Source organism: Puma concolor, chromosome B3 (assembly GCF_028749965.1).
Source record: "Puma concolor isolate L17-30 chromosome B3, mPumCon1.1.hap2, whole genome shotgun sequence".
NCBI lineage: Eukaryota > Metazoa > Chordata > Mammalia > Carnivora > Felidae > Puma > Puma concolor.
In genome coordinates this window covers 110985129-111001538 of record NC_141672.1, presented here as the reverse complement: position 1 = coordinate 111001538, position 16410 = coordinate 110985129, and the positions used below count along the sequence as shown (strand labels likewise).

The 16410-nt window shown below is 49.0% G+C and overlaps 1 protein-coding gene across 3 annotated transcripts in view; it reads right to left on the bottom strand.

The window, feature by feature from the left end:
- Positions 1-16410, bottom strand: part of SMAD3 (SMAD family member 3) — a 119299-nt gene that overhangs the window by 33709 nt on the left and 69180 nt on the right. The window contains exon 1 of one of the 3 annotated variants that reach the window (XM_086711019.1): positions 482-1409. The exons of the other annotated variants lie outside the window; for them this stretch is intronic. The gene's annotated coding sequence lies outside the window, so the exon portion shown is untranslated. Of the gene's footprint in view, positions 1-481; positions 1410-16410 lie in introns of those variants that run through there. 3 annotated transcript variants of the gene reach the window in all.

Here is a 16410-nt window from a genome sequence, read left to right as displayed (position 1 = left end):
GTCTCCAGCTCACGAGCACGTGACCACCAGTCTGGCTTGGCAGTATTTTCCAGAAGTCATCTGGCCCATGCCCCTGTTTCTGGGCCATACGACTCCCAAACATACAACGGGGAGGGCATCTCGTTCACTTCTCCGTAGGCATCTGTAGCTACTCCTCTTGGTTCGGGGTCTGGGCCGCCCAGAGCCAGCCCTGGCAGGATTTCGCCTCTCTCCCTCTGTCCCACTCAAAATCCTCACCAATGTTTACCAGAGTCATAAGAGTGAACTGGGAGTTTCAGCTGCTGGATCTAATTTAGCTGATGTGTCCAGCACACACCCTCCCAAGCTTACAGGGCAGCGGGCCCATGTTAAGTAAATCCAATAAATAGGTCTTAATTCTGAGCTGATGTTACCACGAACATGCTCCGCTGCAGGAGAAGATCTATTTATGACCCGCTCTGTTCCCTGACCCAGCCCTTCCTTGTAGCCCCAAACCACTTACTTGCTGAGGCTAAGAGCACAGTCCCAGGAACTGGCCTTTGGGCCTCCTCCCCGTTTAGGATGGAGATCTCTTCCCACACCCAGTGGCTTCCTGATGAGAGACCTCCACGTCTTTCTCCAGCAACCCTTTCCAGCTCGTCTGACAGAGGTTTTAATCCTTAAATATATTCTTCACCAGCCGAACTATTTCCTGTGGCAGGAAATTAGGTTTCCTCCCATTGGCTCCAAGTGGGACCCGTGAAATATCCCAAAATGGTGGTGGGAGCCATAGCCAAGGATGTGGTCATGCCAGAGCCCAGAGCCGACGGTAAGGTAGAGACGGCCAGAGCATTCCCGGGGGACAGGGTGGGGCCGGGCCCACCTCCTGCCACATGCCGTTCACATCCCCTGTTGCCAGTGATCTGCTACCCATAGCCATCTGGGGACAGCATGAAACATCAGAGGATTTGGACACGGGGGTCCAGGAGAAGACTGGGAACAGAGCACACAGGTTCCAGAAGCACACCAAGATCTATTCAGCATCAACCATGTGCCAGGCACACTGCTATTACGTGAGAATGCAAAAATGGCAACGCGCCAGTATACCCCGCCTTCACCAAGCTCAGAGAACTTACGGGGCTTGCCTCAAGTCATATAACTGCCAGGATTCAAACCCAGGCCGGTGCTGAGAACCAGAGGAGAGGGAGGGTAAACAGTGCCTTTTCTGCTGTCCCACACCGCATGCCAATCAGGGAAACTGACCTCTTACCACTCAGCAGATACTGACTGAACATGACCACATGTGTCACATTTCCAGGCATGAGCCAAAGAAGTGAACAGAAAGCAAATTCACTGACATCATCCTATTCCAGTTGAAACCAATTTTATTTAACATGCACATTACTAACCTTTCTAGCTTCTTTCAGAGACAACTTTTCTTTTTGGACTTGCCCATTAAGTAGTAATAACAACAATAGTGACAGAAGTTATTACTACTACTATTTGCCAGGCACCGTGCTGGTCCCTCGATGACCACTGCAGATTGAACTAGTCACCTTGCCTGTATCCCTGCCCTTTGCTGGATGGCTCTGCCGCTCCTCCTAACCGTGGGTGTAGTGTATTTCCTCAGCCCTTGACCTCGGGCCAGGCTATGGACCAGCTTTGGCACACAGAACAGGAACAAAGGAGATCAAAGCCATCATGTGATTCTGCTGGTCTCTTCTCACACCTCACCTCAAGCAGAGCTCCCCCTCCACCTGGGCCCAGGACCTAACACAGGGGGAACAGACAGAACCAGACCTGCACAAGGCACCAAGCCCATGCGAGGAACAGAAGCATGAGTCCGCACAAACAATGGTTGGTTTAAGCTCCTGAACTTTTGGAGCATTTGTTACTCAACGCTAGCTGACTGAGATAAACTTGCAGGTATCATTATCATCACATCCTGATGGAGAGAGAGAGTGCTTGCAAGCTTTCCCAACTTTGCCTAGGCCCAAGGTGTGACACTTCTTTTCTTGACTCTAAATGGGGCATAAGGACCATTTCCTGACCTTGAATACGACACCAAGAGAAGAGGTGACCATTTCAGAAGGATTGGTTTTGTTTATGGAGAACCACCTACCTATAGACTTTTAGAATCCATTTGCATTACATGTGGACTTACTCCAATTACTAAACCAAATGTTAACTTTTTGAAGTGACTCAACTAGCACAGTAACCCCCAAAACCAAACCTTTGGTATCCCTTTCAACTCAATTTATTCTGTACTTTTACATTGTTCCCCTAATATTTGCTATGTCTTAGTGTAAGAAAAAGGGCTTATTTCCCATCTTGGGGTTGCTAGTTATACCACAAACCTACACCCATGCCCATTACTCCCCTGAACATGGGTGCTGCAGCTGAACGTTTGAGGCATTCCCCTCCCACCCCAGTGGGATGAGGCCTCCCCTACCTCCTTCTGACAACAATCAAGCCATGTGTCTACTCACCTGCAATAAAATATTTTTTTTTTAAGTTTACTTACTTATTTTGAGACAGAGTGAGAGGGAAAGAAAGAGGGAGAGAAAGAGGGGGAGAGGCAGAGAGAGAGGGAGAGAGAGAATCCCAACTTGGGGCATCATCTCACAAACCGTGAGATGGTGACCTGAGCCAAAATCAAGAGTCGGATGCTCAAGTGACTGAGCCACCCAGGGGCCCCTATACTATACTCTCCTTGAGCTTTGCATTATATGTGGGTTTTCTTTTTTTGTTCTGTTTTTCTGGTGCAAAATAAAAGCAAGGTTTGAGTGACTTCAAGTTTGGGTTATATGCTCACTCAGCAGACCGCCTAAGAAACAGACCATTTACCTCAGAAGGCAGAAAAGAATTGTGGAGACTTTAAAAGTCCCCTTTCGTTGGTTCCACTTGGCCTGAGAGCTCTCCCTCTCTGCTGCTTCTTAGCACGCAACCATCAGAACATGCCCTTCCTTCTTCCGTGCCATGGACAACCCAGGACAACGATCTGACAGAGTAGCAAGTGAGAAAGCCCAGAAAACACTCCTGCTGAGAGGGTTATCTGATTTGGGGGTTCACCCAGGATCCATTCCCTTTGGTAAACATAGCTAACACCAAAGCATCCTTTGTTCTGGGCAGAACTTCTGCCGGGGGTTTTGTGCTGAGACTCCTGGCTGCGGGTGACAAACCACAGAGCCCTAACACTCAGGGAACAAAGCGTCCTGGTCAGCTGAAGTTCTGGCTAAGTCGATGTCTGCCTGAAAACCCACTGTGGAGAACTACACATAGCTGGGACCTGAGGAGCCTTGAGAGGGTCTTGTCTATTCCCTTCCTCTCATGGCTGAGGAAACACAATGATGGATTAAGCACCTCCAGGTCACCCAGCAAATGAACACAGAGTGAGCAGATGGCTTCCCAACCTTCATTTCACCAGAGCCAGCCTCCCCACTGATGAAGTCTGTAATGTGTATGAGTCCGCTTTCCCACCCTGGGAAGTCGAGTACAATCAAACGTCACTCTTTCCTTGTTGCAACTGCATCTTAAGCGGCCTGAAGGTCTCACTCTTCAGGACTGATGTCCAAAAGCAGGACAGCACAATTGAGGACTCTGGTGAAGGGAGAATACCGTACTTCCGGTCCTACCACGACAACTTTCTGAGGCTTGAAATTATATTAACACAAAAAGTGACAAACAAACCAAAAATTGAGCCATACATGGAATATACTATTCCCAGACACTTGCAGAGTTTTCTTTGGTGGTTGGAGTTTAAATAAAAAACATTCCCAACGCCAGCCTGTTGTCGTCACTTGGTGCCGTAAAGAAGGACCCCGGCTAGACGAAGGCTGTGGTAGGGTAGGTTCTGGATAACTGAGGTTTCGTTATGAGCTCTAACACAGGGACCACATGCTCTTGCCCAGTTTCAGAAGCGTTCTCGGTAGGTTCTGAAAGTAGAAGCATGTTTTTTAATGATCCAGGTTGGACTGGCGTACGAGGAGTTCAAACCAGGATTTCACAACCCTTGACACCAGTCACTGAACCACTTCCACCGAGAACAGCTCAATTTCCATCTGAACTTGCAAATGGATAATATCCGATGCCTCGGGCTGGCAAATTCAGTGAACACCCAATAAAATGCCAGGCCAAAGCCCCCAGTGCTTTGCCCCAGAGCAGAGGCTACCCTTGTCTCCACTTCTCTGCACTGTACCTAGGGCTCCCCTCTCCCTGCCAGTCTTCCAAGGCAGTCTGCTCAGGTCTGTGATGAGTACCCCTTGCAGATGAGTCCTCCGTGTGGGCCCCAGAGGTTCAAAGAGCACCCTCGGCAGACTCTCAAAGGAGGAACACCTCGCCTGCCCTCTGTGAGGGGCCAGACCCTATCGGAAACACATGGAGATCATCAGGACCTCAGGGCTTCCTTCCTCCCCAGGGGCCAAGGGTGGGCACAGAATGTGCGCTTCCTGGGAAAAACAGAAGGCTGATTTATGGAAAGAGCTCAGCTTAATTATGATCATCTGTAAAGCACACGTACACCAAGACCTTTTCAACATGCGGCTGGAAGGCGAGCCCTACTGTTTATCAACCTCAGCTCTCCCGACGTTTGGGGCCAGATGATTCGTTGGGGGTGGGGGTGGGGGTGGGAACTATTATGTGTACTGTAGCATGTTTAGCAGCATTCCTGGTCTCTACCCACTAGATGCCGCTCCCAGCCCCAGTTGTGATAACCAAAAGTGTCCCCACATATTGCTCAATGTCCCCCTGGGGGCGATTTCACTCTTCTGGGTCCCTTGAGAACTTGTGGGTTACAGAAATGCTCTGGCATTGGTTGGGGTCGGGGACAGAAACAATTCACAGCTCAGAGCAGGTGTCTACCTGGCACTTCTCCCTCCTGTGTGGTGGGTATCCTCTCACTTTACAGGTAAAAGGTTCATGTGATGTTGGGGGATATGCCTCAAGTTACCTAGAGAGGCAAGCAGCAATGCCTGGCATTGAATCTGGCTGTTACACCCCAAACCCAGCTCCTATGATCTCAAAACACAATGTGCACCCTGTTAGAATGATCAGATTCTCCGTGGGCTCTGATGAGACAGCTGTCCTTGTTCCCTCTCTTCCTCCACACAAAGAAAGTAGTTAAGTCTTAGGGGAGGAGGAGGTTTCTTTGGAAATCTATTTAACACCCTTGGTTTTCGAAAGCTTTTTTTTTTCTCCAAGCACCAGCTTGACGGGGTAGGGGTGCTTTTTCTTGGGGATCAGCAGGATCCCAGAGACTTTAGGTCACAATTGGAAGAGGCTAGAGATCTGGGTTGGTCTCTGGTTACTGGAAGAAGGGAAAAGAGTAGTTCCCAGGATTCACAGAACATTCTGGATCACCATTTCACCCTGCCAGTTAACATTCACTCCGAGTGGAATTAAGCCTGAAGATCATTTGTTTGTTTTTAAAGAGATCACTCACAGACCTTTCCGGACACTCACAGCCCTTGGAAATGTTCTGATGGGCTTAAGGCAAAAAGCCCATTTCAGCCCAACTTTTGTTACAACCCCCACCCCCAAAGCTCACCTCATAAAATACAGGGAACTTGAAACAGAATCATAAATCCAGGTGTGTTTACATACCTCTTCCTAATCTCTTGGGTGCTTCGGGCCTTGGGCCCTCCTACAGCCCTGTCCTACAGCAGGGCTGTTAACATGACCAACACTTGTAGGCTCTGTTCCCAAATTGCTTTTGGGAAACGGATGGATTTGTATTTCAATTCAGGAAAAGACAAAATAAAAATAAAATGCCAAGCTCTATCTACAGGACAGAAACAACCAGAACAGAAAGGATTCCTTGTCTCTAGGATAATGTGATGTTCCAGGTGGGGAAACAAAAATGACCAGTTAGGGAAAGAAAGATCTTTACTAGCCTCCAAAATCTAACTTTGGGGGAAAGGGCAACAAGAAAAGAAAAAGACTATTAGATAATTACCTTGGCTTAGACCCTTGTCTCTGCAAAGGGTACGATGTGGGGGAGGCGGGGTAAGAGGGAGTAGGATGGGGGCAGGAGGGGGGGGTGCTCAAGTACAGATCTTGACCTTCCACTAATAAATGCCTTAAGACTGAGAAATATCTTTGCTCCTTAAAAAATAAAAAGGGCAGGGCACCAGAAAGTCACCTCCCCTGACAACTGCTATTTCCCCTGTCTTATCTGCCAGTGAACTTCAATATTAGCTCACTTCACTAAACAAACAATTCTTATTACAGGACTCTTAGTCATTCTGTTTTTCACTTTCTTCCACAAAGCAGAAACCATTAAGGTCTGAGTATCCTCTCCGGGCCGTCTTTTCCCAGACCCAGTTCCCAGCCTCCCACCTCCTGCCCCATCAGGTTTGCATGAATAGAGCCCCGTGAATCACTTCCTGTGGGCAGACTGCACGTTTAGGGGTGGGATTGTCTTTCTTCTTTCATTTTTCTTCTTTTTTTTTTTGAGAAGATTCTCACAGACATTTGGGGTTAAACAAGTGGAACCAGGTGATGGTGATAATAACCGGCTGCCTCATTCTATCAAAACACATCAAAGTTTCCAAAGACTTCTAGAAAACATCGGGCTGGTGTTCGTGTCTAGGGCATTTGCGGGGGGGGGGGGGGGGGGGGGGGGGGCGGGCAGAGGTGAAGAGGGCAAGTAAGGAGGTTTTGTGTTAATTGCACGGTTTTGACTTCCTTAATTATGAGTCACTGGCCAGGGAGATAAAACAATGTCACTAATGTTGGAGAACATGTGAAGGGTAAACAGGGCAATGCGGGGGACATTCCATGGGAGAGGCAGTGCTGGCTCCAACTCCAATGTTACAATTCCTAGCAAGATACCATACAATACGGGCTCGAAAAGGAACTTCCCCGTGTTTCAGTCTTAACCACATTTATAACTCTTGCCCTGTTTGGAGCTGGAAGTGAGGGAGGGGTGGAAAATGATCACAGGTCTAGAAAAAGTCAGTTTAAGGACCATGAAGTTAAATGGCTACCTCTGTACATAGAAAATACAGCATTTGCAGGCCACCAATCTCTGACCTTCCACAAACTCTCTCCTCCTATCTGGACCAAAGCTTTACCAGCTCACAGAAGCACTTTGCATCTAACCTGTAACAAAGAATGGGTGTCTGTATGTTCTGGGCATCCCGATCTTGAGGACAGATAATCAACCAATTAGCATTCCTTTCTGTCTAAGGGGACAGACTTCCTATTGTACCTTAACAAAAGGTTCGGGTTCATTGGGGGCAATTTCACCTAAGGCAGCAAAGAACCCCTATGGGCAGGAAGATAAGAATTCCAAGCCAACAAGGAAGGACTTTAGAGAGCCAGGCAAGCACTTAAAATGCCAGAGTGGCAAAAGCCTGCCACTGAATGGCTCTTGGCTGAAAGCTGCATCTCAAGGCAGGAGCACAGAAAGACTTCCAGGTGACGAAGTCCTGGGCATTTACCGCTCTCTCCATGATCAGCCCACCCAGTCCCAGCCAAGATTCGCACTGGGACCCACCCACTCACCCCCTCGTCAGACCCCCAGTTCGCAGACAGCAGACAGATGTGTCAAGGCCTGATCTATAGGCCCAGAAATTCAGTGCTTAACCCGCCCAAGCAGCAGAGGTAACATGCTGCAGCCACAGCATCTGAACACGGGGCTTCTGTGTCCCGGAGCCAGAGATCTGCAGCCAGTGGCAGCATGCCAATAAGACACGTGGGTCCAGAGACTCTCTTCAGCCCTCTGACAGGCCTCACTATGCCTCTAGATCAAAACTCATCCCATTCTGTGGCTCCTCCTGCAGAATGCCCTCTATGGGTCCTCCTTCCTCAAAGTCTCAATCTCTATTGTCCCATACTCACCTACCTCAGCACTTAGCACCCAGGGCCTGGTGCGGTTAAGTAACTTCCATACGTTTCTGGCTTCTCTTCCCAATGAAGACAGGAGCCCCTCAAGGGCAAGGAGACCCAACTTAGCTTTCCCAGTACCCCGGATGGAGCACTGGCTTACATGTTACATTTGCTCACAAGCAGGTCATGATAATGGAATTATTCCTCTGGGCATCAACCATCAGAAGATGTAGGAAACAAAAACCTCGGCTGCACCCCAGCCTTATGAACCCAATCAAGACATCAAGCCCCATAGCAGAGGGATCCACAGCCTCACATTACTGCCAGACACCTAGTATCAGAAACATTCTGTAAACCAGCAGCTGTTTTTTTTTTTTTAAGGTTATTTTGAGAGAGTGTGCACACAAGGGTGGGGGGAGGGGCAGAGAGAATGGAAAAGAGAGAGAATCCTAGGCAGGCTCCCCATGGTCAGCACAGAGCCCGAGGCAGGGCTCGAACTCGCAAACCATGAGATCGTGGCCTGAGCAGAACTGACTGAGCCACACAGGCAGCCCCCTGCCAACAGCTGGTCTTGAGAGATGCGGGTCAAAAACAGCCCACCTGCGGCGCTGAAGCCCCCAGTGGGGAAGCACGGGAGTTAAAATGCTTTGGAGAAAGGAAGTTCCTCCCACTTCCCCTGCCACACCAGGGACAGAGAGAGACAGGCACACGAAGTCATCGGTGGCTAAGACTATGGGCAGTCATTAGTTAGGAGGCCTTGCAATAAATCTGCTAAACAAATGTCTGTTGAATGTAAATTGTATCAGCTGTAGAGTCAGCAGAGTTGAAGGCACACAGACCCCCGGGCCGAGTATAGTATGCTGCTATATAACGATGGGGTCAATCCACCTGCAGTGGCTCGCTGCCTTCTAAGCGCTGACATCCCACATACCTACGGGAGCACACTCGCAGCCGAAAGTAGCTTAAAGGTGGCCACGTTCCTTTACTGCCACTAGGCACGCAGGCCTCGGACGGACCAAAGCTGAATCGTCGATGGAAGCAGAGCAAATATGTGATCAAGATGGAGGACTGCCACCAAAATTCCCTTCTTCTCTACCAGAAACGGGACAACAGCGGAGAGGGTGAGAGAAAACATCAGGCTTTGACTTTCTGTGAGTGAGAAGGGAAAAAAACAACCCCCCCCTCCCCCCCCCCCCCCCCCCAATGCCAGCAAACCTGCGGCAGTCACAGCTAGGACGTGATCTGAAGGAATTATGTGGATATCAAACAACTTGCTGAGAGAGAAGGTGGCTTCAAATGAGAACGGTGGGGGAGGCTGTGGAACCGCTGACCTCTGAAGCCAGAGGTCGCACAGGGAGTGTGATGGCCCACAGACGTGCTCACACCTGGGGCGGCTTTGGCGGAAATCCGCCCGGACACCGGAGGGCACACAGATGACCTCTCGTACTATCATCCAGGCTCAGGAACCACACGACTGCGGTGTGGAGGGGTAGGAGGTGGGGAGGGCTCTAAAGGGCAGCCATTTCATAGCCGCCCCCCGGCTTTTCCCCTACACATGAAGAAACTGGGGCTCAGGAGGGCACAGTATCTACCCAAGGGTCCTTCTGAGCCGACGCTGGTGTGAATCTATGATCCCAAACTATCTGGGACCCAAAATGGAAATCACAGCTGTCGGCTAGCAAAGCAGCAAATACCACAACAAAGGGCAGGGGCGCCCAGCAAGAGAAGGAAGGCCAGAGCCAGCCGTTGCTGTGCAGGACTGGGTTCTTGCACCCAGTCCTCCTCCAGCTGTTGGGGCCCCAGTGCTATCAAGGCCTGTATTTCAAGTAAGCCAGGGGCCCATCTCCCTGGGCCGTTTAAACAGCTCTTTCTCCTCCTTCCTTGGCCAGAGCAGCAGAACACCACGCCAGGGGGCCTGGATTGTTTGGTAACAATGGAGGGAATATTAAACAAGGGCTGAAGACGGGAAGTGAATCACAGACTTCTCAAACAGGCTCCTTGGAAGGAACAGGGCAGCAGGAAGGGCTGCAGGAGGCTGGGCCACTCACAGAGACGAGTGGAGCGAGAGGGAAGGTTCCTGGGAGTTCTCTTGCCCCACAATAGGGTGCCTCAAACCTCGGCCTGCCTGTCACCAGGGAGCTGCTTCATGCGTCAGGCAAGATCAAAGTCCTGAATCACCCCTGCCACCCCTTGAGGTATCCAAGGTTCTCTGTCCCCTCCATCAGGCAGGAGGAGGGGGTCAAGCTGGTTCTCCAAATGCCGACCCAACTTTCAACTTTATCCCCACACCCTTTAAAAAAGTCCAAACCTGAGACTGGGTGGCTGCAGGCTCTCCCAGCAGGGGGAATGGGCTGGGCTCAGAGCATCCATTAGTTAAATGGGGATGTTCTACACACACACACACACACACACGCACACGCACGCACGTGCACGCAAATAGCTGAGCAGGACTTCAGACTGCATCTAACTGACCGAGAGAAATGTCTTCTCCTGCCTCCCACCCCCAGGTCGGCACTAATTCCCACTCAGCCCTGGTGCCATGGCACAACCAGCCCCAGCACCATCTCTCACGTCCAGGTCCCACCTCCACAGACTGACCACCTGCCCTGGGCCCAAACAGCACCTTGCAAGTCTACCTATGCCAGGATTCTGTCCTGTTTTAATAGCGTCTGCACAGAGCGTAGACGTACACACGGCTGCTCTGAGCAGCCACAGGGAGAGGGCTTGATCAGCAGGTCTATGTTAACTGAGAGCCTAGTATGGGCAAGGCCCTAGTATGTGCAAGAAAGCTTTCTTAACTGTGAAAAGGATCAAGGACTCATGGACCAAACTAGAAAACATTTAAGCATCTGGGTGCAAGAGCAGGGGCAAGGGCACCCCATGGTTTGTGCAAATCTGCCCTCATTTTTGCCTGATAGGCATGTTTTCTTCACTTCATCTTGCTTTTCCCACACCTGCCTCACCTTCATTAAAACAACACTGACCAGTTATCTTCTATAAGCAAGTTCTTTGCTAAGTACTTTATATGAATAGCCTTTAATCCTACTTCCCAAAAGACAATGAAGTTCAGAGAGGTTAAGATTCTACCACCAGGTCACACAGCAAGCAAGAGAACATAATCAACCTTCAACTCCAAACATGAAAAGCCCAGGGTCTTCCCACTGTGTCATGCTATTGCCCTACACAGCCACTTGCCTTGAAGGGGGTCAAGTAGAAACAAGAGGAGACTGGGAACCAGGACATGGATCCCAACTCTGGCTCCTCTCTGCCACCCGGGTGACCTCAGGTAAGACGCCCTATCTTCCAGGGCTGGTTCCCTCACTGGGACAATAGTGCTATCTAGGAAGGCTGTCAAGGGGCTCACACGAGAGGCTACAAATGCCAATCTTTCATACAATAATGCTATCACCTTTCATTCATGTGCCCAAAAATACTGCCCAACAAGACAGATCATTCACCCCTGAATTTTCAACTTACTCCTGGGATAAGTTGGTGACAAGCTCAGGAGACTGTGAGCCATGAGAATACTCTAGAAACATCTGGGGACAATTTATGTTTTTTGTTTGTTTGTTTTTTTAATAGTACAAGCAGCTTTCAGCCAAGGCTGAAAGATGAACAACTTCTTTCCCAAGCCTCCAAAATTTTTCCAGGTGCTCCTGAAGTTCCTACCCTCATAGATTAAGGTCTTAGGCAGTTGCCTGGGTCCCCCAAGTCCCAGTTCTGCTATTAGTGACTCTGTGTCAGTTATTCCCACTCTCTGAGCCTCAGCACTCATCTATAAAATGGACAGGTCGGATGAGGTATGTCTGAGGTCCCTTCTCTGACAATCTGTGACTGCTGGAGGCTCACTGGCTTTTTGCACAAATAAGAGACTGTTTAGTGACCTTCTCCTGAGAGAAATGAAAAAGAAAGCATACTTCAAATTCCCCAGAAACACGGTGTTGGGCACCTGTTAGGGGCTGCCCAAATGCTGGAAACAAAACCGCCATGGTGAACTCCCACCCTTACCTTGTGTGCGTGGCTTTGTGAGGCTGAGGGAATCCGTGAGGCTAACCTGCTGCCTGCACACCACCCCCATGACACAGTGCTCTGGGCAGGAATCACAGGACGGCAGAAACTACAAATGCCGGACCACAGAAGAACCAAGAGCATGGAAGGCAGGGAACTCATCCAGTTCTAAAGAGCTGGAAAACGAGGTCAGGCCCCGAGAAGACTGTGGGAGGCAAGACTTCAACAATTTTGCAAGGATGGCACAGTTTTTTGTCTCAACGCACACGACAGCCCTATCACATGTGGGACGTGGTGCCACTAACTGCTGATCGAACCTCGTGAGCAAATCAGCTCCTGGCTGTGACCTGAAGTCCTTTGTGCTCGGCAAGTACTACTTGCAAATACTTACAGATTTAATGAAGTGAAAATTCAGGGCCAAAGGAGTTCTATACAAATATTTGCTCTTCCAAAGCATACTCAATAAGATACTCCTCCATACGAAACTTTAAAAACAAAAATAAAACAAAACCCAAACATACAAGTTCCCCATTGACGCATTTTATGTAGATGGCTTACTTCTGATGTCCTTAGCTGAAATTCTTTGCTTATTTAAACATTAAGATCAAAACTCCTGTTTACATCTGTACAATGAAGGATCACCCAGCCGTGAAAAAGGAATTCATGATTGCAACAGGCAAGAACACAGAAGAATCTGAAAATAATTATGCTATGGGAAAGAAAGCTGACTCCTCCCCCAAGAAAAGATTATATCCTCTATGATTCCATTAGTGTAAGATTTTAGAAAATTAAAACTAATGTACAGTGACAGAAAGCAGATCAGTGATTGCCTGGGGCCTGGTGAAATTACAAAGGGGCAGGAGGAGACTTTGGGGGTGACAGACATGTTCATTATCTTGATTGTGGTGATAGTTCCATGGGTGCACACATATGTCAAACACATCAAATTGTACATTTTCAGTATGTACTTTCAATATGGATTTACGTCCCTTATACCTCAATAAAAATGTCTAAAAAAAAATTCCCGAAACCCTGATGGGAAAGTTATCAGAAAACGTGATTTTAAAATGCAGCAAAGAAGCAGGGCGCCCAGACATACATTGTTCCAACAGACTGTCAAAAATGTCTTGCTCTGCTAGGCGCATGACAAACCCTGCAAAGAGCCAATATTGAAACATGAATGGGCCGTGTTATGTTCCAAAAGAGGGTGACAGGCATACATGTTAAAGATTTCCCTGAAAAAGTAGTTATGGCCGGTCTGCTACCTTAATGCCTTACCTACTTAGTAATTCACATGAAAAAGTATGCAGATCCCATTACTTGATGTGGGGGGGTGGGGGGGTGGAGGGGGAAGGGAAGTACTACTCTGGGCTGACACTGATCATAACAACAGTTCACCAGGGAAAAGCACTGGAGGGCAAGGCAACCCAAAGTGGGTCAATAAACTTCAAGTTGGCAGTAGAGAAGAGATCGTACGCAGAGACCTCCCCCCACCCTTTCTGCAGGGGAGCGAGGACTGGAGCACAGAGATCTGGCTGTTCTGCCTGGAGTTTCGGTCTGACTGGGAATGATCCATTGAGTAAAGGGACGTGCCAGGGAAAATGAGTAGGTTGTTCAAACTCAGGAGGAAACTTCTGGGTTTGCTGGACGCTGAGCTCTTTCCTGCACATGTGTACATGTCCCCGTGTACCAGAGCAACATGGTGGGCCCACCTGATGAACCACATGGGCCCTTTCAAGAGCATCACAAGGCTATTTTGTGGGCTTTTGCAAAATCTCCTTGACAATTTGAGGTCGTGACAGCTTTGCTGTCATTTAGCACAGTGGTTTTCAAAAGGTCTTCAGAGGCCAGCAGCCTCTACATTAACTCAGGCCTCTGGACTCCCCTATCCCAGCCTCCTATTCCAAAACAAACCAGATGTCTAATTCTCTATCCATCAAGAAGCCTGAGATTTGGGGGTAGGTGGGGTGCATATCAGGAACATCACTTAGAAACCTCTTATCTAGGACACTGAGCAGAAAAAGCACTTAACACAGTTAAGACTGACACTGGGTGGGGGGAAGCAAAGGTGGGGGGCAGGCATTAACAAGGTGAAAAATAGAGTGTCACCATTCCTGAAGGAAATTCTTTCCAACCCGTTGGTGATCTGTCCTCAAAAGTTCTGCAGAAAGTCCTAGTTTATTGCCAACCCAGCCCCGGGGTCGAGTGTTTCTAGTGCAATTCCACACAAACCATGGAGGCTCAGTAAACGTTCACAGATGGTGATGAATTCCTACTTCTGGCCAAGTACACAGGGCAAACAAGCAAACAAACAAACAAACCCTAGCTATTAAACATTTGAATGCCGATGGTCCTGAAACGATGGCGAAAAAAGACACATGGAAGAATGAACACACAAAAGGAAATGAAACCGAACAGGTTAGCATAGTGGGCAAGAGAGCAGTGGAAGCCAACTAGGACCTGACCTCGCATAGCCCAGCTGTGTGGCCTGGTGCAGATTACTTAAGCTCTCTGCGTCTCGGTTGCCTCAAATTATCCTAGGAGTAGATGTTATCCCCAATTTGAAATTCATGGTGCAGGAGACCGGGAAATGTGAGTGACATTTTACAGCATCAAGGGCAGTCTCTCCAAGAGCTGCTATCCTCACCCCATCCCATCCCACCCCACCCCCCAGGTGAACAGAGTCTTTAGAGCTCAATCGCTTTTCTGGGGGCTTCTGGCTACAAATTCAGCTGCTAGAAGATACAAATAAGTGAGGACCTGCTAGGGGTCCATCAGACATAAGAGCCACAGACGAGAAAGAGGCTGCGGAGTCTAGTAGGTATACAGCAGATAGCCTCAAGACTTTCTGGTAATGAAAGACCAGCTGAGGGGTCATCTAACCCCCTAAGCACAGAATGCAAAGTTCGGCTATATACAAAGCTGAACGCAGTCTGCTCCTCAGTGACTTCTTCCTCCTGGTCCTCATAGGACCTTCAAAGACTACGCAGAACAAGTGTCCCTGGCTGGGATTTCTCTGCTCCAGCTTCTACATCCCCAGGTTTTTCTTTAGATGAGGATCCTCTCCTGGGGACTTCTGCTGTGTTAAGCTTGCATTCATCCTGGTCAGAATCTCAGAGGAGGGGCACGGAATCACAACAGCCTGTGATACAGAGTGTGAGTAAGACACAGCTCACCCCAAAACATTAAACAAAATACGGCATAACAGAGAGAGTGCTTTGAACATTAACAGGTGCTCAATAAATATTTATTGTGCAAATGAATGCTCAAGGGAAGCCAAGTTAAGCTCCCCTCTCCTCTTCCCCACCTCGCTTGTGGTCAATCTGGGCAACTTCCGTAAGAAACTTCCCGTTGCCGGAATTCAAACACACAGAAGACAGCCACCAATTAATTGGTCTGGGCCGGAGGTTGAAAACAGGCAGTAGCCTACAGATGTTGTACTTGGCCTGCACAGTGTTTTTAAGATTTTTTAATTAGTTGTCATCTTTTAAAAGCTGGGAGGTTTCATATGTAAATCTAGATCTGGGGCATCTCTGGAAAATAAAAAATCAGAAGATCTGGTAACACTTGACCACTGGCTGATGCCCCAAAGCCCCTTCTGCCTGGAAATGAATGCTCGGCCCTGCTGGGTCTTCACCCACCGAGCACCGCTTCCTGCACTCTGCCTGTCCCCATGAGCATCTGAAACATCACTCCTTGTCAAACAAAATGGAACCTGAAAGGACAGGGACTGGCCTTGGTAGGGCAACCACGTGCCCGTTTATTTGGGATAGCCCCACTCACACCTACTGTCCTGGTGTCATTGGTAAGGACACTCCCCTTTACTTCCAGAGACCAGGCTTGGGTAACAAGCTGTCTGGTCGCCCTGGGCCTCTACCAGCTCTAGACCAGTCTGCCTCACCTCGAGGATTCTGTACCCAGAGATCTCAGAAGGAGGGCCACTTGCTCTCTACACAGTTTCCTACCGTGAGGACTGCAAGCTTCTGGTGGAGTTTGCTCCACAAACAATGCCTTCAAACACGCGGCAGGGCTCATGGGACGCTTCCTGATGGCTATCTCCAGGCTGCGTCAGTGGCCAGCCCCTGACAGCCTGCAGCACTGAGTGCCAGGGGGAGGGTGTGGAGGGATGGCCAGGACTACACTGTGCACATGGTGTGGGCAGAGGTCAAGCAAGTGTTAGGGAGAAGAAAGGAGTGTGATTACCAATTCTACCTCTGGAAACCCTTTCTCTTGCCTGAAGTCAAAGGAGAACTAAGGCCACTGCCCCCTTCACCCTTGCTTTCAGTGGGGACTAGAAGAGAGGATGGTGGCTTTTATGATGAGATAAGTCATCTATTTGGATTTACTATCTCTTCCAGAACCTTGCACCATCCTGGATCAAACCTATTGACTTGTCAGGGCCGGGGTCACAGTCTACACCGATGTCTGCAGACAGACTTACCAAACCTTTAACTGAGTGAAGTTGGGTCGGAGTTAAAAAGAAAGAAAGAATCTAATTACCCAACATCTTGGGGGCCTTTTAGTGTAGCCAGGAAGTACCTTGCTTTAGGAGGGATGCTTGACAAAGTCACAAGGGCAGGAAAAGCAGGCAACGTGAGCTGTTTTTCATTGCAA